Here is a 23521-nt window from a genome sequence, read left to right on the forward strand (position 1 = left end):
TTAGGGCCTTATGTAATTCCCACTGCAGTCTCTTCCTTGGATCAAATTTAGAACTCTTATGATGGCTGTTAGGGCTGTGCAGAGCTTCGGTCCCTGATTCAATTCGGCAGAGATTTGGCCCGATTCAGAAGTATTTCTGGTCCACTTCTGGGTTCACTGCCGAGCACGTCGAGGGCCCACCCCCAAAACATTCCTGTGGGACACTCCATCCTCCCCGGCATTGCAATGTTCACAAGCCGTGCCTGCTACTTCAAGGTATATACAAAAAACTTTTAAAGCTGTGTCTACGTCCGAATTGCTGATTCTCTGAATCAGCATTGAATCTTCAGATCTGGATTCAGCCAAATCGAATTGGGGACAGTGATCCAAATCTACAAATCGAATCACTATCCCCAATTTGGGCCGAATCTGAATCGAATAGGGCCCATTTCGCACACCCCTAATGGCTGTATTCTGTCAGGAAGAGAAGAGGAGATTCAATGGATAACAATTTTCTTCCAGTGATAAAGGAAAGGTGGGATTTTCTGAGAAGAAATAGTGACTCCTCTTAATTACCGCTTCCAAGCTATCAGTAGCCAGAGCCTTTTTGCCCTCTTTCATTCACTAGCAGCTGTGTGCCAGAGACCTGTGTGATTCAAAGGCTGCATAGGGCATAGCCTGGGTAAGTAACTCATGGCCCTTTGGCTGGTGAATTCAATTGGCAGTTTTTACTGAAGGATTCACCTCTACTTTACAGGCAACATCTCTTTCTGGGTTGCAGGAGCTTTCCTCTATAGATTATGACATCTCTTCAAGTGCCACCTAATTAGGGTTACCATGTTTTCAGTTTCAAAAAAGAGATCACCTGTTGGGGAGAGAGGGGGTATATGATTGTTGATGGGGCAATGATATGCCTGTGCCCTGCCCCTACCCCTCACTCCCAAACCATGCTGGTGCCCCGCACTCCCAAGCCGTGCTCATTCCCAACCCACAGCACCCTGGTACTACTTGTGCCCCCTGCTCCTGACCCACAGTCCCCTAACTCCCCTGGTGCCCCTCCCTCCCAAGCCACAGGCCCCCCAGCCCTTCTGGTACCCCCTCACTCCTGACCCACAGCCTTCTGCTTCCCCCCATGCCCCTGCTTCTGGGAGCAGCCCTACAGCATCTCCTGGCTGCCATACCCCTGCAAGCACAGGCACCAGCTCCGGTGCCACCAGCTGGGCCACACAGCTCCCTGCACCCCTTTGCCCCCTTCCTGCGCTGGAGGGGCATACGTCTCCTCTGCAGTCCCAGCACCCAGATAGCTTCCCCCAGTGCCGGCAGGCACCCACCCCCAATCTCACACTCGTACGCTTCACACACCTCTGCCACACACACACACACACACACACACACACACACACAGTCTCCAAGCCCTGGCCCTACAACCCTTGCCCCGGCCCCATAGACTTACCTGCGTGCAGCTGCCGGAGCCACTCCCATCCTTCTGCCTGGCTGCATGCAGGCCATGTGTGAGCACGTGCAAGCTGGGAAGTGCTGGGAAAAATTTCGATGCTGAGCAGAACAAAATCTTGGACATTTGTTGATATTTAAAGAAATTGCCCAGATGGAGATAGGAGGACCCAAAAAGGACATGTTTGGGAAAACCCGGATATGTGGTAACCTTACATCTAATGTATTTTTAACCATAAAAAAAAAAAAGCAACACTATCTTTTAAATGTCAAAACCAACCAGTCTGACACATGTTTTGCATGTGAAAAATCACATGACTATACTGAACTAGAATCCACATGTCTTTTGGATATGAACATGACTGCAATGTAGTTCAGTTTTGCCTACAGGCCTGTGTGGCTGTGGGCTGTCTTTGCATAGACCCCAGATTTTTCTTAGTAAATAACACACAAAATTTGAACTCAGGGTTGCATGTAAAGTCATAAGTTCAAGGTTTGTTTGTTTTTTTCTTGTGTAGTGTTCTGTGTTTACAACCAAAACCCTCTAAAGATAAAACTTTAAAATGACTCTTTGATTTAATGGATTTAGGGTCAGATTCTAACCTGCAGAGTAAAGCAGGCGTGGCTTCAAAGTTCAACAAGTGGTAGGGGGTGGTTTGCAGTTATGGAATAATGACCATAAGCCTTGTTCTGAGGAAAGATGCTGGTACCGATGGCTGTACTACTAAAAGGGATGGCTGCTTTATTCAAATGAGTATAAAACTGAATACAAGGAGACAGAGATGCACATCAGGAGCAAAGGGGAATTCTGTTTTATTAATAAGTCTTTTGAGCTGCACTTGCATTTATCCAAGAATGTGTTTGAACAAACTTGATAAAGTTGCCTTATACCTCCATCCTGCCCAAGAATGCCTGCAGCTGGAAGCTTCTGCCTGCAAAAAGCTTCTTTTCAGGAATGGGACTTGAATTAATAGTGGTTTTAACCAAAGAACTAAATGGGAAGTGGAGGTGTTTTTATAAAAGAGAGCAGGAAATCAGATATTTCAGAGGGACTTTGGCATGGCTTCATACATCAGTTGCTGAAGACGCACTTTTTTCCAGTGTGAGCATGTGTGTGCGTGCACACACACACATTGCAAGTTTGGGATCAGGTTCTGGTTTCTGTTCTAGATGATTTGTACCTTTCCGATGATGCAAAGTAGCCAGGACCTACTAACTGGTCTCTGAAAGATTCCACATCCCACGTCTAAGGGAATCCTACAACAATGTAGATCTGCTGCAATAGGTTGTAAATCATGCTCAGGGGGCATGGCTGAGGGAAAACAGCTTCCTCTGGTTACCAGACTAGTTCCTGGTTGGGCAGGGGCTGGGGGGAGAGGAAGGGAGGGCACAGTTGGTAGACAGTTTAGGCAGCTGGAACAGTTCTGAAGTTTCTTCTATCATACATCAAGGACTGGGTCAGCAGTTGGATGACCCCAGGATTGTAGGAGAGTAATGGCAGCTTGTAGCCTCATCTGCACCCTCCAACTAGCCATCCTAAGTGCTCAAGATGTGATGAGTGCTCAGGGGCATCAATTGTAAATTTTCTCGAGGTCAGCTTCCACTATGTCTGTACAGCCCCTACACATTGTGGGTGTTAATGCTATAGTAGTAAAGCAAGTAGTGTCAAGTAACGCTTTGGGCAGAAGGAACGTTGGGTGAGGGAGATGCTCTGGGGTCTGTCTGATGTTTATTTTTTTCCTCTCGTCACCACTGTTGCTACTGAAAGATACTACAAAATGCTTTCCACCAATAATTTATCATATAGTATTATATAGTAATAATTTATTATTATCTGCAAATTCCTGCTGTGACCAGCCAATCGGTTATTTTATCCGGAAAAGGGGGTGTTTCCAATGCCTGTGTTTTATTTTCACTTATAATTATCTCCACATAAGTCTTCAATTTTGAATCTTGAATTGGATACACATGCAAATTGACTTGTATGGAAAAGATCAGTGACAAAAGTCACATGACATTTCCATACCATAATTGTTCTCTGAATTAGGCCCAGAGACTTTGGGGGTTCTGGAAAACCTACATAAAGCTGTTTTGTGTTTACCTACAGGTCTTAGGACTTAACACAGTTTTTTTATTTGATGAGTAAATCTTACTATAAGGGAAAAGTTTCTTACACATTTTAACAGAACTATTTTTATAGTACAGGGTAGTTTATCAAAACATTAGAAATGTAACAGGGGTTACCATCAACTTGGAGTCTATTCATTTTATTTAAAAAAAACTCAGTTAAATAACTTATTTAAATTATACCTTTCCCTGGCTTCTCAGTTAATGTTGGGGCTTTGCAGTCACATTTTCCTATTCTTAAAATATATGTATTTCTAGTATCTGTTGCTCCTATCCTATCTAAAGTAACTCCTATAAAGATGAGAGGTGTATTCACATATTTTATAGAAGAACTGGTTAAACTGACTGTATATCAGTGCTGTCATACAAGCAAGGTACATGCACATATGTGTTTCCCTGTAAATTCCCTATAATTACCTGGTTTTCATATTTGCAAACTTAAGAAACATTCAGACTGATTTTTGATTTTTAAGTTGACCCTTTAATATCTTGGTGCATTAGTAAGCCTGGAATTTTCATGTATTCTACATATCTTTAACACATTATCTTTCCAAAAGAGCAGTAGGCCCTAGAGAGCTCAGCCTAAACACACTGAGAGTAGGTCCAGGAAGAAGCAGTCCAAAATAAGAGTAGAATGAAGAGGTATTAGCAATATAAATACATCATTATTTTGCAACAAATAAGGAAATCTCAGAGAAGGAGATCATCAAATTGCAATTTTTCTATCTCCCCAGTGTCTGAAATGTATTTGAGCTTGCCTTTTAGTTTTATACTGTGGGCCTCTTCCCATTCTGGTGGGTACTTCATCTGTGAAATAACTTTGCCTTGCAGTTGATGTACAGATTCCAGGCCATATTCATAAGGTGTTTGCACTAACACATGTGCAAAATTGTTTTCACATTTTCACATAAGTACAAATTGCTACAGTTGGGCTTCATTCTGAACTTGTGGCCCACACAGAATCCTATGGCTTCTAATGTACAGCTCAAACACCACTGAATCTAACCTGTGTACCACACACGATCATAGGACTACATCAGACTAATAAAGACAGGCAGCAACCACAGCAGCAACGCTGGCCTTCTCCACAGCAGGGTACCACAGATGTTTTAGATAACAAAGTGAGCTTCACTGACAGAACATGTGTGTAATATATGAAATAATGGGAACCGAAAGAAAAAACAGGGCTGTTCCAACCCACCCATGTAAAAATGATTTCTATTTACAAGTGAGCAGCTGAATACAACTGTTGTTCAGCTACATGGAGACAGAAAGAGAAACGGGGGTGAGACAGGGGTGGTATCTACTAAACTAAGCTGGGGATTGAAATCTCACTTGCTTTTCTTTTCTCCATTATCCAAGCCCAGGGACATTACGTGTGCATCCAGATGCTCAGCTGGTGTAAATCAGTGTGACTCCATTGACTTGCATTAAGCCAAGCTGATTTAGATTAGCTGAGGCTGTATCTCAGTGTGTGGTGGGAGTGATGTATAATATTGCAAAATCCTGCTTTTCTAATGTTGGGAGATACCTATGTCAGGTGTAATGCAGAAGGAATCCTTGAATTGCTGATACAATAGAGCTCGTGTGTGCTGCTTCACTGATGCCAAGCTAGGTCCTAAAGCAAAGGTGAGGTCCTCTCAGAGATGAAGTAGAGTGGTATAGGGCATGCACTGCTTAGCTGCTGATACAGCAGTGGAGTTCTGCAGGAAGTTCACTGGGGAGGAAGGTAAAACAGGGACTCTAGCTATCCAAAGGCCCATTGGGTACCACTGATAGCTGATGTATGTTCAAGGAGCCCTCAGGATCTTTAAGTATCCAGCCCATTGTTGGATTGGCCCCAAGATCAGAGAAGGACTTACCCCCATCCTTGAGCCATACTGTAATGGGGTGGTGTCCTAGGGGTTGCCATGCTCTCCCCTGATGCCCCTTTACCATGCCAAGTTAGCCACAAGGGCACCCTCAATTCTCACCCGCCATGTCTTTGATATTAGAATATGTTAGGGAGGCTGCCTTTACATCTCCTTGGACATGGTTTTTGATGTACTCTGAGTTCGTGGACTCTTGGACCCCTTGTGGGCCCTGTTCTGTAATGGGTGTTTCGGTGCACCCCAGCCTTATGGGCTATGCGTGGCTCCAACCACTCCTGTACCATGCCCCAAGCCTCGCAGATATAACAGATGTTGTTCTGTCTCACTCTACGCCTCACTGGTGCTTGGGCTCTCTGCAGCCCTGTCTCGCTTTGCCCCCTCTCTGGGGCTCCTTAATCGCTGCCCCCCTCTCTGGGGCTGGGGACCCCACGCTATCGTGAGCCCCCTATGAGGCCTCCTCCAACCTCTAATAGCCTCACCCAAACCTCCAGTGAAAACAGCAAACAAAACAAGCCCCTGGGCTGTAACATAAACTCTAGCCGCCTGGCCATAATGTTATTCCAGCCACCCCCGGGGTGCTCCATCCTTCCTCAATCTCAGGGCTGTACCAGCAGTCAGACCTCTCCCTTCGGCTTACTCTGGGAGAGCTCCTTCTCCCTTGGCAGGTGGCAGGGAACTTCCCCCTTGGTCTCAATCCTGGGATTTATATAGGAGCCAGGCCCTGCCCCTTCCGGCCAGTGGGCCAGGTGCAGGTGCGGCTACTTCCCTCATTAAACAGCTGTCCCAGCAACCTGCACCTGGATTCCTACCTCTGCTTTCAAAGTAGCAGGCACCTTAGTGCCCTGCTACACATACCACTAGAGCTTGTTGGCCACAGCTCAGGGTCTGGACAAGAGTGTGCACCTTGTAGGCTGCTTTTGAGGAATGTAATGCTGTGGGGTCCAGCATAATGAGTCCAGTGTGATGAGGCAGCAAACTCAGATCAGAGACTCATAAATTTATCCTTGTAAAATAGGGAGATATTTACGTTAGGTCAAATATAAAGTGAAAGTAAGACAGTTCCCAGAGGAACTGATGAAGGTAATAAGCATACCATCCTTACTAGGCCAGTATGTGTGAGAGCCAGCTAGGAACGGGGCTAGAACCTAAAGAAAGTCCAGTTCCATCCCTAAGTTGAATCAGAGCAGCCAGGTGAAATTCAACCTTTCCCCATGAGAAAATGAATATAAATTTGCTGATCTAGGTAGAGCATCTTGATCATCTGGGATTGGCTTAATCAATCAACAGCATAGAAGTATATGATTCCCACCATCCTGGCTGCCTCAGACTTAAAAAACAGCAGCCAGAACATTGAGGATCTAATTCTATATATATAGAGAGATACCTTTGTGTTTGTGCTCAGATTGTGCTCACTATACTGGTCCTATGTGATCAATATGTATTTAGTTACACTTTGAAAGAGTGTTATGGTATTTCATATGCTGCTGTAAGGCAGCTATAGTGCTTTGGGATTGAAAACATATTTTAGCCTGCATTGCATGCATGCATGCATGTATATATCACATTGAGAATAATGATGTAAATTGTCATGTAAATTGTGAGGGTGAAGGGTGACCATTTACTTGTAGTGTAACCTTAAATAAGCACACTAGGGACCAACAAAAATCATTTGCCAAATGGAGGTGGGTTTTGTCTAAAGGGCAGACAAATTTATTGTGGAGAATTTATAGCTTCTTTTTTTAATGGTGATCTCTAAAGATAGGGTATATAAAGGAAGAAGTTGCCCACTGCATTTTAGAAAAATAAAACAAAATGAATCTTGAATTTTTTCAGAGCAGTGTCTTATAACCGAAGTGCACCTGGGACACTAAAAGGGCAGAATCCTGGATACAAAATGCACTGACTAAGATTTCTAATAAGTTACCTTAATTCAGTCAAATTGAAGAACTTGACCTAACTCAGAAGATCGGAATAGAATCCTTATTGAGCAAGGTTAGGAGGGATAGAAACAATCGGCTTATATGGAGTATTTTTACTTCATAGGAATGTGGTTTTGCTTGCTGAAAATGTATCCTTCACATGAAGTACAAGCATAATCCTATGCCTGCTTTGCCCTTTGAGTAAAAGTATGCTTAATAGCAATTTCAGAAAAAAAATCTATTTAAAGCCTGTTGAGCAGAATATCCACTTATAGATGGAAACTATAAGTGAATAATGTTAATGGAGTTCTGTTTTGTAAAATGCATAGGACAACTAATAGAATCAAGCTACTATAACCATTGATGATTGAATTATGTTTAAGAGAGTACCTAATTTATGACCTTTAAAAATAGTTTTAGAGCTGTCTGCTTGATAGGTTTTGTAATCCTAGACCTCCTGTGTACAAAAAATTTAAGGAATCTTCTCTCTTCTGCATGGTATTAGAACTAGAATACCTTTTGCCCTATTTTATGTCAATATGTCCACAAAAACAGCAATGTTCAAGGGACTACTACTGAGAGAAAATATTGCTCCATGGAGAAACATACCATGCTGTACAAGTTTGGGAGTAAATTCTGGAATATAGCAAGGATCGTGGGAATTGTTACTCCGAAAAATTCAAGTATTGCTTTGCGTCCAGTGTGCTACTTGACAGTGGCTACCCATAGATGCTTCTGGGGAAGGTGGTAAGATTTTGGTAATGGCCAATTATTGAATAACCTGCCCCAAAGCAGGAGTTTCTTCTTTACTCCTACCTTGCAGTTGTCAGTATATGCACCTCTATTTTTTCCCTGTCTAATATTCCTGTAGCTGTTCACATTACCCACATAATAAATATTTGATCATTTTTTATTTATGGTGCCAAGTTCTTGGATTCAGCATTATTTTGCAAAAATGAATTCTATGGGTTAGCTATGCATTGTTTAAAAAACTTATTTCTTCTTATCGGCCTTAAGTGTGTCATCTTTCCATTTCATTAGATGCGTTTTCATTTGTGTGTGTTACAAGAGGGTATTTTGGAAAACCCAACTAACCTTCTGTATTCCATTCTATTATATAGAGTGAGTAGGCAGCAGTGCTTATAGTTAGGCTGTAAGGGACCCCCCCACAAACCCAGGAGTCACCAGTCACTGAGCCGGGGGTGCACGGGGAGGGGGAACGGGGGCCTGTGTGCTCCCCAGTGGACCCAGAAGTGGACCACAAGTGCTTCTGGTCCACTTCCAGGTCTGCTGCCAAGAGCACTTCTGTGGGGCACTCCATGCACCCCAGCATTGCAGCATTCATAAGCTGCCTGCTACCTAGGGAGGTATGTAGAAAAAACATAAAAAACTGTGTCTATGTCTGAATCTCCGAATCTTTCTGAATCTCTCTGAATCGATTCGGAGGGTTCCAATTCAATTCAGAGAGATTAAAGCGTCCTTTGATTCGATTTGGATTCAGAGATTCAGCCACCGAATCAGGCTAAATCTCCGCCAAATTGAATCAGGAACAGAAGCTTCGCACAGTCCTGTTAGGCTGTTCAACACTGTCCAATATCAAACTCAATTTTTAAACTTCTACAGCTCATTCTTTAATACCCCCTAGGATTTTGTTTGCTTTTCTATGATTCTGTGCTACCTCTCTCTCATTCCAGCCAACACTACTAGTAAAACATGTACAGGAGGCACAAAGTACCCATGCATAAGGGTTGTAACTCCAGGAGAGAGCTCTCAAATTCTGGGAGGCATTCACTTCCTTGTAGTGGAATGGCTTCTGGAGCTCTTGCTATATTGGTATAGCCTGTAGTGCCCCACAACAAAGACCTTTGCCTTAGATTTCCAAGGAACACAAAATTGAATCATCTGTTTCAGATATATGATTATTTGATTTATTTGTAAAGGTATATTCAGCAAGAGAGACGGTAGCACTGTGTAAGTCATGTTTGGTGGTTAAGTAAAGTTGTGTAATAGATCTGCTTCTAATCTCATGGATGTTAGTTTTAAAACTCCTGGTGCTGCAGGATCATGGTCATTAGGTCTGTGCTGCCTGTGTATAGTTAAGGGAAGGCCAGAGAATGCCAGTCATATTTATGTGATTAAACTGTATTTACAATTCTGTATTTTATACCTTCAAGTCAAAAGTCCATTACATTAGGGTGAAACAGCACCAGAGACCCCACCACAGGCAACCCCTTTTCTTAAACAACTTGAAAGTTTCTCTCTTTGTCTCCTGGCACAATTTACTTTGACCTTTAGTCAAGGACCACCTCTAAAGGTCACCAGTTTTTGCTATTCCATATGGCAGTCACTTAAGACACTTTTAAGTGTAAACACAAAATACAATGTTTCGGTAACTTTAAGGTAGTGAAGCGAATCTATTAGAGCCAAGAAATTCAAAGCAGAGGGAGATTCTGTCTGTAAATTACCATGAATGCTACACAGTTGTGTACACAGTTGGCTTTAATTTGGGGTTTTGTGACTCTTGCTGGCTTTTACCGTAGTTTTATTATGACATAATGGGAGATTTTCTTACCGGTATTGTATTGATACACTTCTAAAAATGACATTATGTTGCTGTTCAATATACTTGGCAGTGTACAAGAGAGCAGAAAAGACTCTGCCCCCATCCCAGTCGGTTTGCAGTCTAAACACTTCTCCAGCTGAACATCCTCTGAAGCAGGGGGATATATTTCTTCATGGAAATTAGAAAGCACATCAGACTCAAAGACCATAAATAACTCACAATCTTCAACTAATTGTCCTATGAAAGTTTCTAATTTGGTCAATTCCTTCCCCTTGCCCATTGCCTCTATTTTTGTTATTGGGTATGGAACTGTGACTTCTTATTTTAATTGCATGGTAAACAGAACAATATTGTTTGCCCCAAGACAGATTACCATTCCTTATTACAGAATTCTCACAGACCACAAATCATTGATATCATCTCCACCAGTTATAATAAAGTTTATCTTCAATCTGATAAAAAGCATGTTCTGAATAATAACTGTTGCTTCTATTGTAAGTGTTTTTATTTTAATTCAGGGTAGCTCACTGAAGTTGCGTTCAGGGATGTGCCCTTTCAAAGAGAGGTGGGAAGCACAGTCGTACGGGGACTGATTTCTAAGCAGCAACTTATTTTGACTGTAGTTGAGGTCAGTTGACCATCTAAATTCCCAATTTGTAAGCACAGTCGATTACAGCGGGCATCTAATTTCACTATTCCCATTTATCTTTATATGCCTGTGTAACCCACGATTTATCTGATCTGCAGAGGATGTAAGTCTACTTCAGGTGCATGTGAGGGGCTTATTACTTCAGCTCAAATTGTTTCAGGCCTGTATTTTACATCTGGCAGTCCCACCTCAGTCTCCAAGATGACCGTTTTTCCACTTGCAAAATCAAAGTGCAGAAACTCAGATTTGTTTTGACCTGAAAATGTGATCTCATTTATTTTTCTTCTCACTAAAACAATTGTCCCTTCTTATAAAGCCTCACGAAGATACTCTTTCAAGGAAGTCTATGTTTCTTTCTTCTCACAACCAGTCAGCCATTAACTTGCACGTCATCTTTCTCCGAACCAACATTCCATTATTACATATTCCTGCACAAAAATATGTAGGAGTCCAGACTTTCACACAAATGACCAAAATAAAATAAAATTCTGGTAAGGTGGCAATGTATTACTTGTGTTTTGTTACCTTTTAGACATACTCCAATCCTTGCAACCATCAAGGAGCCTTTCAATGACTCTTCAATGAATGTAAAGACTGTGTTGAACTGTGATGGAGAAGTTTGCATTAATGTATATTCTTTTTATGTTGTTCTTTCAAATATCAATAAGGCCAAAATTGGGCAGTATAATGGCTAGCATGGCTAACTACTGCAGTTTTTCTTCTTGCTTTTATGAGTGTGATTATATGCCTGCATGCACATGAGCGTGCATGTGTAAGTGCACTAAAACTAACCTGAGCCTTGGCATTCAGATCCAAATACATTTTTTCCCAAAGCGTTGGAAGTTCTGTTTCAGGATTCAAGTAATGGAATTTAGAACCAGACCCAGTGTTAGGTAACTTTGCAAGGCATGTGTAAAACAAAACAAGCAGATAGACAAACCTATGCGAACTCATCAGAGGTTGGCTCTGTGTATGCTAGTTGTAACTGAATCACACCCTTGAGAAACTCTGTGGGAAAACAGGGATTCAGCAGGATTTCTCCCAAGTTGAACCCCCAACTCATTAAAATAATACAGTAAAGTAATTAATGCATATGGCCACTAGACACTCTTAAGATGTAAATTTCACAGCTGTAAGAAATTCAGTTTGTTTAAAAATAACAGAAGGCTCAAGTACAAATTATGGAGTAAGAGCCTATAAAATTTCAAATTTGGTTGTAAGGCACAGCCTTTTTTTTTTTTACTAGATCATTTGTTTTAGCACCAGTATTTAGAGAGAGAACTCCCTTTTTTTCCGCTTTGGATATATGTATATATATGGAATATATATATATTCCTTTTTTGTGCCAATTTGCCTCCCAACTTGTGGTAGAGCACTAGAGTGGAGTCAATTTGCACTGGAGCTACTGGTATGTTACAGATGAACTTCAATCCCACCTAAATTGAATCCAGTATTCAACATTTGAGGGGTTTGCAAACTACAGCATGGGGTAGCAGAGTTCAGTGAACAATGGTTTGCACAGCTGGCAAGAGGGGTAGCTTTCTGCCCAATAACAGATGACAGTTGTATGTTAACAGTACTGGGGATCTCTGCCCACTTAATTCTTAGATGTGGGTTTTCCTGAAGCGGATAGATGGACACTTGGTCAAATTAATGTCCATGCAAATTGTCAGGGATTTACTTTCTTCTAAGCTTGGCAAACCAATCAGTGCTATCTAGTACATATATTTTTGGATATTTCTGCATGGCTACAGCAGATTCTTGAACCCGCCCCCTCAATGCCTGTTGGTGAACTAAAAGGGGACCCATCTTCCATCTAAGTCAATAAAAGCTGTGCTAGGTCTGTTCCTCCTGCAAACTGTGTGAGCTATGTGATGGATCCACTAAAGACCCCAAAACCTTCCCTTTGTATTCTAGAGGAGAGGTTGAAGCTATGAACCTGAGCATCATTTCCCATAATGGACCAAACGAGAGCTCAGGGAACTTACTTTCTAGAACCTCACCCCTACCTCATTCCTGATACTTAAGCATGTGCCTAATTTGGCCTGTAAGAGTGGTTCCAGTTGACTAATATTAAAGTAGCATTTGCTACAGTGGTTAAGGAATATTGAAGTCACTCTAGAGTACCTGAGAGATGGAGTCAATCCAGATCATGTTCTAAGCAATTCAAGGTCCCATTTTCAAGTGTGGATACTTAAACCATAGATTTGCACTCTGACTAACAAAGGGATCAAAGTGTATTTCCATATGTTTCTATTTGGAGTCAGTGTTTAAATATATGTGAAGCTCAGGTTGTAGTGGATTATTTGAATGAGGATAGAAAGAATGCTAAGATGAGTCTGACCCTGAGGAACTATGCTGAAGATCCATTGCAAATCTTACACTATATGCACAAGTATTAAAAGTTCAGATTATGACCCCCATAATGTTATTTTAATGCTATTTTTAAATGTAATTATAAAAGAAATTACATTTAAGATCTGAAGCTGACAATACTGAGCTGAAACACTGCAAGGACTGCTTCAGAAATAGCTCCTTTCAAACTTTATTAGTGATTAGAGGGGGAAAATGTGCAGATTGACTAGTGAGATTTATCCGTACTGTCTGTATTTGAGACCGGAAACTTGGTTCATCTGGTCTCCAGGGATATAGCTATGGGTCTTTCTTCTCTACTTTGAGCTACTTTTCCAAAGTTTTTTTTTTTTGGTTCATTTCTTTGGCCTTTAGCATAAGGCATATGAATTTTTGACATTGTTTCATTTGAACTGATACTTCCATTTTTTCTTTTCCCATTCCCATCCATCTTGTCTAAACATGAAGACTTGACTCCATAAACACCATAAAAAGAGTACAGCCAGATTAGTAACAGTGGGAATGTTGTTTTTTGGATTACTTGAGACACCTTAGGCTAATGAAATGTTGAGCATAAAAGGCTCCTATCTCAGCCAGTGAACTAATCACCTGGGCACACCGATGCATGTGCACAAGTGTTAAAGGATGGGGGCCAAGAATGATACAGCTAAAACTGTGAGGATTTAAATAATCCATTAAGATAACCTTTCATACCTTTTCATACATTCTCTTTCTCTCAAAAAAACTGGATATAAAAGTGAATGATTAAAATAAAGTAATTCTTGCCCTGTAGATTTTGTGAGAATCACTCATAAATTTACTTGGAGACTAAAGTTTCCTTCTGCTCCCTGATTTGATGAATTAAGTAATGATGATCCAGTTGAAAGGAAGCTGGCTGAATTTGCAAACCCAAATTTCTACTGTATTGCTCAGTTATACAAGTCAGCTGATTGGGGAACACAGTTCATACCACATGGCTTGTATAACCAACTAACGCAGCACAACTTTGAGACTGTATATTTAATAGGACGCATTTTGTGTCTTGATGATGAGTTTGTAGGATCATAGGACAATAGGGATGTAATAGACCTCACAAGGTCATTTGCTCTAGTCCCCAGCTCAAGGCAGTATCATCCCTGACTAAACCATCCCACCCAAGTGTCTGTCTAACCTGCTCTTGAAAATTTCTAGGAATGGAGATTCCACAACTTCTCTAGGTAGTTTGTTTCAATGCTTGATCACCTTCAAAGCTAGAAGGTTTTTTCTAATCTCCAACCAAAATTTCCACTGCTGCAGTTTGAGTCCATTGCTCCTAGTCCTGTCCCCTCTCTATAATCACCCACCAAGTATGTAAATATTGATATTAAATCCTGCCTCAGTTTTCTCTTCTTTAGACAAAATAACCATATTTATTTCAACCTGTTCTCATAACTCATGCTTCCCAGGCTTCTAATCATATTTGTCACTCTCTGCTGGATTTTTTCCAATCTGTCCACATCCTTCTTGAAGTATGGGGCCCAAAACTGGACATAGGACTCCAGGTGAGGTCTCAGCCAAGCTGAACAGAGTGGAAAAATAATTTCATTTGCAAATGACACTCCTGTTAATACAACACAGTATGGTCTTGGCTTTTTTGCAACATGGGTACACTGTTGACTCATATTCAGTTTCTGGTCTATTGTTGCCCCCAATTCCTTCTCTGCACTACTACAGCCTTGCTAGTTGTTCTAGTCCAGGGGTCAGCAACCCCTGGCATGCATGCCGAGCATGGTACACAAGGCCATTTTGCTTGGCACACCACCACCAGCCTGAGCTCTAAGCAGCTGCTGCCAGCCACGAAGCCCAGGCTGCTCCCAGCAGGCAGCTGGGAGGCTGCAAGCCCTGTTGGAAGCAGACTGAGCTCCGTGGGCTGGCTGCAGCCAGGAGGATGAAAACAGCTGCTCCAGGCTCTGGCTTGTCAGCACTCCGGCACCTTCTAAGGTAGACATTGTGTTTTTTTCAGCACTCCAGCCAAAAAACGTTGCCTACTCCTGTTCTAGTCTGTATTTGTCTATGCAATTATTCTGTCCCCAGTGCAGGACTTTTCATTTGACCTTGGCGAATTTCATCTGGTTGACTGAGGACCATTTTTCCAATCTATCCAAATCATTCTGGATTTTAGCCTTACCTTGCAATTGCACCCAATTTGGTGTCATCTGCAAATTGGCTAAGCATGCCCTCAATCCCATAGTCTAAATCATTAAGGAATATGTTTAACAATAGCAGAACTAGGATAGACCTCTGGGGAATGCTACTTGATACCTCACAGAGGACAAGGCATTGAGGAAGACAGAGGGAAGGACCTGTTCCATGATCTTTCCAAGTATCAAGATCAGACTAATGTCTATGTGATGATATTCTTTACTTTTCCTTAGTCATATGCTCAAGTTTCATATACATTCAGGTATGGTCCTAACTGATTTCTCATTGGATGGCTCATGCAATTAAGCAGCACAAGAGGATTTTCAAATACTGTTTGAAATTTGAAGTTAGCAAATATTTAAGGACTAGATATGAATTGTTAGAAAATTATTATTATTCTTAATAATGCTCATGTCCTGAGTTTAGCAGGGAGAAGAAAAAAAGGAAGTCAAGGGTGGGCAACACACATCCATTTTTTTTGTAGAATTTGAATGATTGAAATAATAAATTAATATTTGTTTTTCCCATGTGAATGAATAATTTTTCTCCCCAGGTTTGCTAAGCTCTTATTATTATTCCATTTTACAGATGGGGAAACTGAGGCAAAGAAGGTAGGGGATCTGTCCAAGGCCACAGAGGGTGTCAAGATCAGATCCAGGAGTAGAATTCAGAAGCTCCTGCTCCCTAGTCATGTGCACAAGCTACTAGACTCCACTGTGCTATCTGCTTCAGGTAAGAAAATATATTGCATTTATCAATTAATTTAAGTAAATTGATTGATAAATGGACACAAAATCCCCTTGAAATGGACAGAGAGCCCCTTTCCACTCGGCTTTCTGAATTAGCAGAAGAACGTGTAAAATTATACGAGGAGCTCTCTCTTGATTACAAAATGATCATATACATAATGGGGCATTTGAATTAATGCTGATGTTGCAGTATGGGGCACTTTTTTGTCCTCACAGGAGTATGCAACTACCTCATAGATTAGAACGATATATTTGTTTTCTCAAGGAATGCTGTTTGGTGATGCTATTTAAGGAAGTAAGTATGCCTTTCTGGCCTAAAATGCCTTTCTGTGCACAAGAGTATGATTGCAAAGGAGAACGGGAGTGTAAAAGTTGCTATGAATATGACCCAAAGGGTACATTTGACTCCGGATAGATTATTTACTCAGTCTTTTGAGAGTTTGCTGTCCGTTCTTAGTTCTGTGCTACCACCAAAACATTGCAAGCATGGGTTTGCCTGTATGAGCTTCAGTTGCAGCAGTGACACACCAGAAGATGCCACTTGATGTGACCAAAACCCTGCAATCCTTCCTCAGACTTCACCTCCACTGATTTCAGTTGAAGTTTGCCTAAGACATGCCTCAGGATTTTATCTAATATGAGAGGATATGGGAATGCAGCTTCTCCAGCCTAGCGATATCGGGACCACTCTGTAACTTAACCCAGAGAGATTACTGATGCTCAGTGGTTTAGGACCAGATCCTGTCACCCTTTTTCATAAGGGGTGCTTTTTCTTTAAGAGATAAGAGTGGCAGCACCTATCCCTTGCTGGCCCTACATTCATAGTCTAAAATTGGCCCCAAAACTTCATGCTAGATGTCCTCCATGTGTGGGACTTTTGTACAGAGTTCAAAAAATGCAACTCTAATTGCATCTGCTGACAGACTGGACTCCCAGGGCAGAAGGAAAAAGGACTGTAGCCCATCAAGGGTTTTCCCTTTACTGTCCCTCTTCCACACCCTCTCCTCTTTGCTCATGGATTTAGAGGGGCCTGCCTGGAGTTAGAGGGGAGGAATTAGCTGAGGAGACTAGGTGACTGTAGGGTCTTGGCACAAACCCATTTGCTAAGGAGAGTGGCATATAAACCCCTTCCTGCAGTGAGGCACCATTTCATGCCCAGATCAAGAACTTCCGTTGTGGGATAAGAGGTTTTTGGTCTAGTGCAGGCATGATGCTGGCCACCTTTTTCTGAACTAGAAAGGAATTTTCTTTCACTGGTGGATTAGCTAAAATGAGCTGGTTTGATGAACTTCTCAATAGGCTTGAGTCCAGTGGGCAGGATGTAAGGTTCAAGTTGTCTCAAATTGGCAGGTGTCCAGTGTAGGTACTTGTTCCTTATGGTCCCTATGGCAGTGGAAGTAGACTGAGGGGAAGGCATCACCTAAAGAGGCTGGAGAAAGGGGTTGAGGATCCTAATACCTTGTATAACAAAGACCAAGCCCTTGTTCTTCCATCACGTAACCTTCATGTGAGGGAAAGTTGCTTGGGCCACATGGTGGGCTGGGACCAACTATGCGGTGTTGGGGGAAGGATGGCAGCCTTCCGCTACTGAGTAGATTAAGGGAGGAATAATGACCTGTATAGTACATTATTACTGAAGAGTTCCCAGATGAGTTAAGTTAATAAAGTTGCAGCCTACTTAAACCATATCCCTTATGTCTTGTCTGTCTTCCTGCATGTCCAAGACAAAAATATAATGTTAGGCTCTCCTCCTGCAAACACTTTTTACACATAGTATTTAACTATACTCATGAGGAAAGTCTTACTGAGGTGGAAGAGGCTACTTAAGCATTGTGTATAAGTGTTTGCAAGATCGGGGTCTGAGGTTTTAACAGGACTGTTCAAATACTCATAGTTAAGCATGTGCTTAAGTGCTTTGCTAGATTAGTCTTAATTTTAATAGTCAAATAAAAATATTTTAAATTGAAACTACTAGTATATTCACTTTTGAAAAGATGTAATATTATAGCCATGCATAGGTTGTTAGATTTTTACCTATTCTTCTCCTCAAATATTTAAGTATAACATTTTGTACTTCTGAAAAGCTATGTCCCCTAAATAGGTTCCCTTTGTCTCAGGGTCCAGTGGAAAAAAATCCAGAATGTTTTCATTCATATTCTCTCACATCTGGATAAGGATGCACACAAAGTAAGCTTGGTGTGTGTGTGTATGTGTGTGTGTGTGTGTGTGCGCGCGCATCTTTTCCATCACTTGGTATGCAATTTACTGTCTGTATTTAACTCTGTACATACATAGTAGAGAGAATCATAATGTAGCAGTGGTTTAGTGGTGACAACACAGGTATAAGTCACAAAAGAATTTCAGATAATTAATTAAATGGCATCTTTTTCTAAATGTTAACCTGTGAACAGTCCTTGCAACAGGCAACATGAACATTTTTATGTTCTGTGTTTTCTGTGCCATGCACTCTGTTCTGTTCAAACCATATCAGGGAGACTTGAGGAAAAAAAATCAACCATTAAAGACTTGCTCTTTGTTTTTTCAATCTGTGACCCCAGCAATCTCTTTAGCAAGCCATGGTTCAGTAAACTGGCACACAGCAGCAGTTCTACAGTGGAAAAATCATAAAACAGATGGAAGCTTTACATTTTTGTTTAGTTTTTAAGAGCAGTTTTTATAACATCGCTTAAAATCATTCTGATGCATCATACTGTTTACACTTAAAGCTTTGTAGCTAAGATGTTTACACTATGGAGAATGTTTTAAGATATTTTATAGTTATGATATTTAGATAATTGGCAAGAAAAAAGATAGTTTGTTGAGATTACAGTGATGTTGGTAACCGTGAAGTAACTTATGAGTCTCAATAAATATGTCCAGTTCGGTGGAAAGTACAAACTCAGTTAAAACAAAACAACACAAGAGGGAATATCTTTTTAGTGAAATCATTTCCTTTTCTTAATCAAAAGATGACAGCCACAGCCTTAGAACTCCCATCTGTAATGCACGACACCACATATCTGTGTACATAGCTTTTCTCTTTATGATTGATACAGTTACATCAGATCAGTCAATTAATATTCTGTGCAAGTCCAAATATATACAAAAGTTAATAAAGTTCATTTTCCCTGAAACATTGAAATGATCAAATGTGAATCCATTCCTCTTCGATTTTATACTTCCTTTTAAGATAAATGCGTTTAGATATTTTTATGTAAAAGAATGTATTCAGAGCACAGTTTTGGAACATTTAAAAATGCCAAAAAGTGCATTAATCAAAAACAATAACTCCTTTTAACTTTTGTAAATGCTCAGAAGAGAAGTATGAAATAGTCTGTGTGTGGGCCACAAATGTTGGGAATGCAAACATTTCACAATAAACATGTTTAAATGCAAGTACTTGGCTAGATATACTGGAAGATAGTACATGTTGGGTTAATTAATGCATACTCCATAAAAATAAACCTCACTTTCAAGATCTGACCAATAAAAATCATTAGTATATTTGGATCAGATGTGCTGATGGATGATTTTTATGTATACATTAAACTTTTGTAAAGTGAATTGTCCTTGAAAAACCTAGAAACAGATTTCAATTTGAAGTCAAAACTACCCATTACATCTACTCTTTGTGTTTTCCATATAGCGATATGATGAATTATTCCAGTTTTATCTGCTATACCTGCAATTGATTTACTATTGATGGGTTTAAATTTATCATTTTAAATGTGTGAATCACAGTTACATAGGCAGGAAACTGTTCAGTTTCACAGAAATTGTTTGCCTGTAGAATACAGTATCTGATTCTAGCTGTAATCAAATTACTGTGCCACATTATTTTTATCCAAAAAACTTTCTGATCTTAAATTGAATCATTTTAGTTCATGCACAAAGTAATCTTTTCTTTAGGCAATCATAGTATGCTGTTAGGGAAATCAACAAATAAACACGCATATTTGCGGGTTTGGTTTCCATTGAATTGTGCTATTGAGTCGATTATAAATAGTGAAGCAGATTCAGATACCCTCACTTACATTGAATAACATCTTGACCCCTGAGTGGTCCCTTAAAAATGAAGGTGTTTTCAGTCAGTGCAAGGCTTCAGGATTTGTCTTCGCATCAGTTTCTAAATGCATAGGTGCTTTATGAGAAGGCTCTAGTCCGTACCCAGGTTACGAACAGACTTTATTCCTGTTAGTAGTACCATAGGCTGCATCCAGATGAGTGCAGCTGTACGGTATGTTGTGCTGCAGACACATCTGTGACAACACATATTGCACGTTCAGTTGTTCTCCACGCTGCAAGGGAGCAGTGTGGGGTGTTTTTTGGGGTTTTTTGACCTCTGGATATCCAGGGGTCAAAAAAACCCACTCAAAAAAAAAAAAAAAAAAAGAAAGAAAGAAAGAAGTGGAGTGGCACACACGATGTAAACTGCTGTGCGCGAGAGGGTGCATGGCTCAGGCATTCCCTGGGGACAACTAGCAGTGGCACAAGGTGTCCAGCTGCTAGTTGTCCTCGGGGAGCCAAACATCCATACTTGTTTGGATGCGGCCATAGGGAGTTACTTAGTAGGGACTGGGCTATAGATTTTGTTTTTGTCTTGTATACATAACACATACAGAAACAAAATGCTTGGCAGGCAGGCTGAGACTGTATTAAAATGTTAGTCAAAACCAAACATAATTAGGATTCATATTAGAATTTGAGGGTGAAATTCTAACCTGAGTGAAGTGAATGGTAATATTTGTGTTCACTGCTATAGAAGCAGGGGTAAGTCCTGCAAAAGAATATATGTAGATAGAGCCCTATGCCTGCATTGTTTCCAATGACTAAGTAGAAAGTCAGTCATTATTTTAGTATAGCTATTCTTGTAACACTGCAATGCTTCACATGAGAAGATGCAGTCCCTGCATTTATAACATAAGGCCCTGATCCTACAAATGCCTAACATGCTGCCTTTCAACTCATCCATTAGTTAGCTAGTCTCTTTTAAGTATCACAGAAGAGTGGCCATTAAATACAAACTGAGAGTAGAGAGAGTCAGTTTGGGGAGGTTTCTATACAAACAAGTGGCATGAAAGAATGTATGGAAAAGGTTATTGGAGAAATGATAGATAGTAGTTAGTCTAAGCTGATATAATTGATATAAAAGGGAAAGGGGCTATGTGATAAGAGAAGCTAGGCCGAGGAAGGGAGAATGTGACTCTGCTGGGAAATGAGGACAAGCTTGAACTTGGTGTGGTATAGCAAGGAAGATTTCAGAGCAGGGGTTAATGTGATCACAGTGATGGTCAAGAATGGATTTGGTCAGCTCTATTTCAGTCTAACTGAACACTGATATGTTTATTTAGATGAAGACATGCTTCAAATGCATATAAATAAGATAAGCTAAATATTTACCAAAATTAAGAAAAAACATTTTTCTAGTTTCTAATAAAATTTGCTGGAGGCCTAATCTGAAGTCAGTAATATTTGTGTTCATACAAATCATGGCACATTTCTGGTTTCTGCCATGAGTGTCTTATGCCACTCCTTGTTAAGGATTTAATTGTTGTTTCATATTTAAACAAGAACAATCAAAATTATGGAAAGCAACTCAATGCTGAGAGTTGGGATCATGAGAACAAAGATAGATAATAAGCAGGAGGCCAGACTTTTATTAAGAATACCTTACAAGATAACACATAAGCATAGGAAATGGAAAAAAACAGGGTGGCAATAGCTGCCTAGGATGGTCGCTAGCTTCTCAGAGGCCTAGAATCATAGAAAATTAGGGCTGAAAGATACCTCAAGAGTCATCTAGTCCAACCCCCTGCTCAAAGCAGGACCATCCCCAGCTAGATCATCACACCCAAGGCTTTGTCTAGCCTTAAAAACCTCCAAGGCTAGAGATTCTACAGCCTCTCTCCATAGCCTGTTTCACTGCTTTACTATCCTCCTAGTGAGACTGTTTCTCCTAGTATCTAACCAAAACTTTCCTTGCTACTATTTGAGATTCCTTGTTCTGTCATTGGAGCCACTAGGAACAGTCTAGCTCCATCCACTTTGGAACCACCCTTCAGGTATTTGACTATTAAATCCTAACATAGTCTTTTCTACTGTAAACTAAATAAGCCCAGTTCCCTTAACCTCTCCCCATATGGCACACTCCCTAGGCCACTAACCATTTCTGTTGCCCTCCGCTGGACTCTTTCCAATTTGTCAACATCCTTTCTGTAGCATGGGCCCCAAAACTGGACACAGTACTCCAGGTGTGGCCTCCCCAGTGCCAAATAGAGGGGAATAATTACTTCCCTTGATCTGCTGGCAATGTTCCTACTAATGTAGCCCAGTATGTCATTAACCTTCTTCGCAATAAGGGAACACTCTTGGCTCATATTCAGCTTATTGTCCACTGTAACCGCCAGCCCCTTTTCTGCAGAGCTGCTGCTTAGCTAGTCAGTCCCTAGCCTGTACCAGTGCATGGGATTGTTCCATCCTAAGCGCAAGACTTTGCACTTGTTCTTATTGAGCCTCATAAGATTTCTGTTGGCCCAATCCTCCAGTTTGTCTAAGTCACTCTGAATCCTAGCCTTCCAGCATATCTCCTAGTTCCCCCAGGTTGGTGTCATCTGCAAACTTGCTGAGGGTGCACTCCATCCCATCTGTCAGGTCATTGATGAAGATATTGAACAAAACTGGCCCCTGGACTGACCCCTGAGGCACTTGACTTGATACCAGCTGCCAACTAGACATTGACCCATTGGTTACTACCCACTGAGCCCAATGATCCATCCAGTCCATTCATCCAATCTGTACTATCTTAGCTTGCTTGCAAGAATGTTGTGTGAGACAGTATCAAAAGCTTTGCTAAAGACAAGGTATATCATGTCTGCTGCTCTCTCCCTGCATCCGCAGAGCCAGTCATCTCATCATAGAAAGCAACCAGGTTGGTCAAGCATGATTTGCCCTTGGTGAATCCACTCCGACTGTTCCTAATCACCTTCTTCTCCTCCAAGTGCTTAGAAATTGATTCCTTGAGGACCTGCTCCATGATTTTTCCAGGGACTGAGGTGAGGCTGACCACTCTGTAGTTCCTTGGATCCTTCTTCTTCCCTTTCTTAAAGATGAGCACTATATTTGCCCTTTTCCAATTGTCCAGGACCTCCTCTGATTGCCATGAGTTTTCAAAAATAATGGCCAGCAGTTCTACAATCGCATCAGCCATCTCCTTCAGCCTATATGACCCTGCTTAATTTCAAGGCCTAGGCTAGTCTGCTGTCCCACATAAACCATTGCACAGGGAAAATGAACCAATTATATACTGAGAATTGGGATGTTTTAGCAACTCTGGTCTTTGGCAGGAAAGATGTGGCTTTTTTTATTAGTACGGTCTAGAGAGCAAAGAGTCAGGTTAGAGCAACAGGAGATGATGCAGCTTAAGTTACCCTTTGCCACAAAAAACTGGGAAGTCCATTGCCTGTGTATAAAGCAGAACAGTGACTGCAGCTCATGCAGACATACCAGACTAGTTGTACATTATAAAGTAGTCTGTTTAGCACTGTTAGCAGGGTAGCTACAAGGGAGGGAATACAGTGAGACAGAGATAATATATAAATGAATATTGGTGATATGGGATTCTGCAATCTCTGGCCTGTGGAAAAACAGGCTGAAAAAAAGAAGTGTTGCAGATACATGCA

General features: G+C 41.0%; 1 protein-coding gene across 15 annotated transcripts in view; it reads left to right on the forward strand.

The window, feature by feature from the left end:
* Positions 1 to 23521, forward strand: part of ZNF536 (zinc finger protein 536) — a 464250-nt gene that overhangs the window by 101818 nt on the left and 338911 nt on the right. For all 15 annotated transcript variants that reach the window (XM_059713819.1, XM_059713821.1, XM_019492883.2 and 12 more), the window contains one exon: positions 15682 to 15825. The gene's annotated coding sequence lies outside the window, so the exon portion shown is untranslated. The remainder of the gene's footprint in view (positions 1 to 15681; positions 15826 to 23521) is intronic.

This window comes from Alligator mississippiensis, chromosome 10 (genome assembly GCF_030867095.1).
Source record: "Alligator mississippiensis isolate rAllMis1 chromosome 10, rAllMis1, whole genome shotgun sequence".
Lineage (NCBI taxonomy): Eukaryota > Metazoa > Chordata > Crocodylia > Alligatoridae > Alligator > Alligator mississippiensis.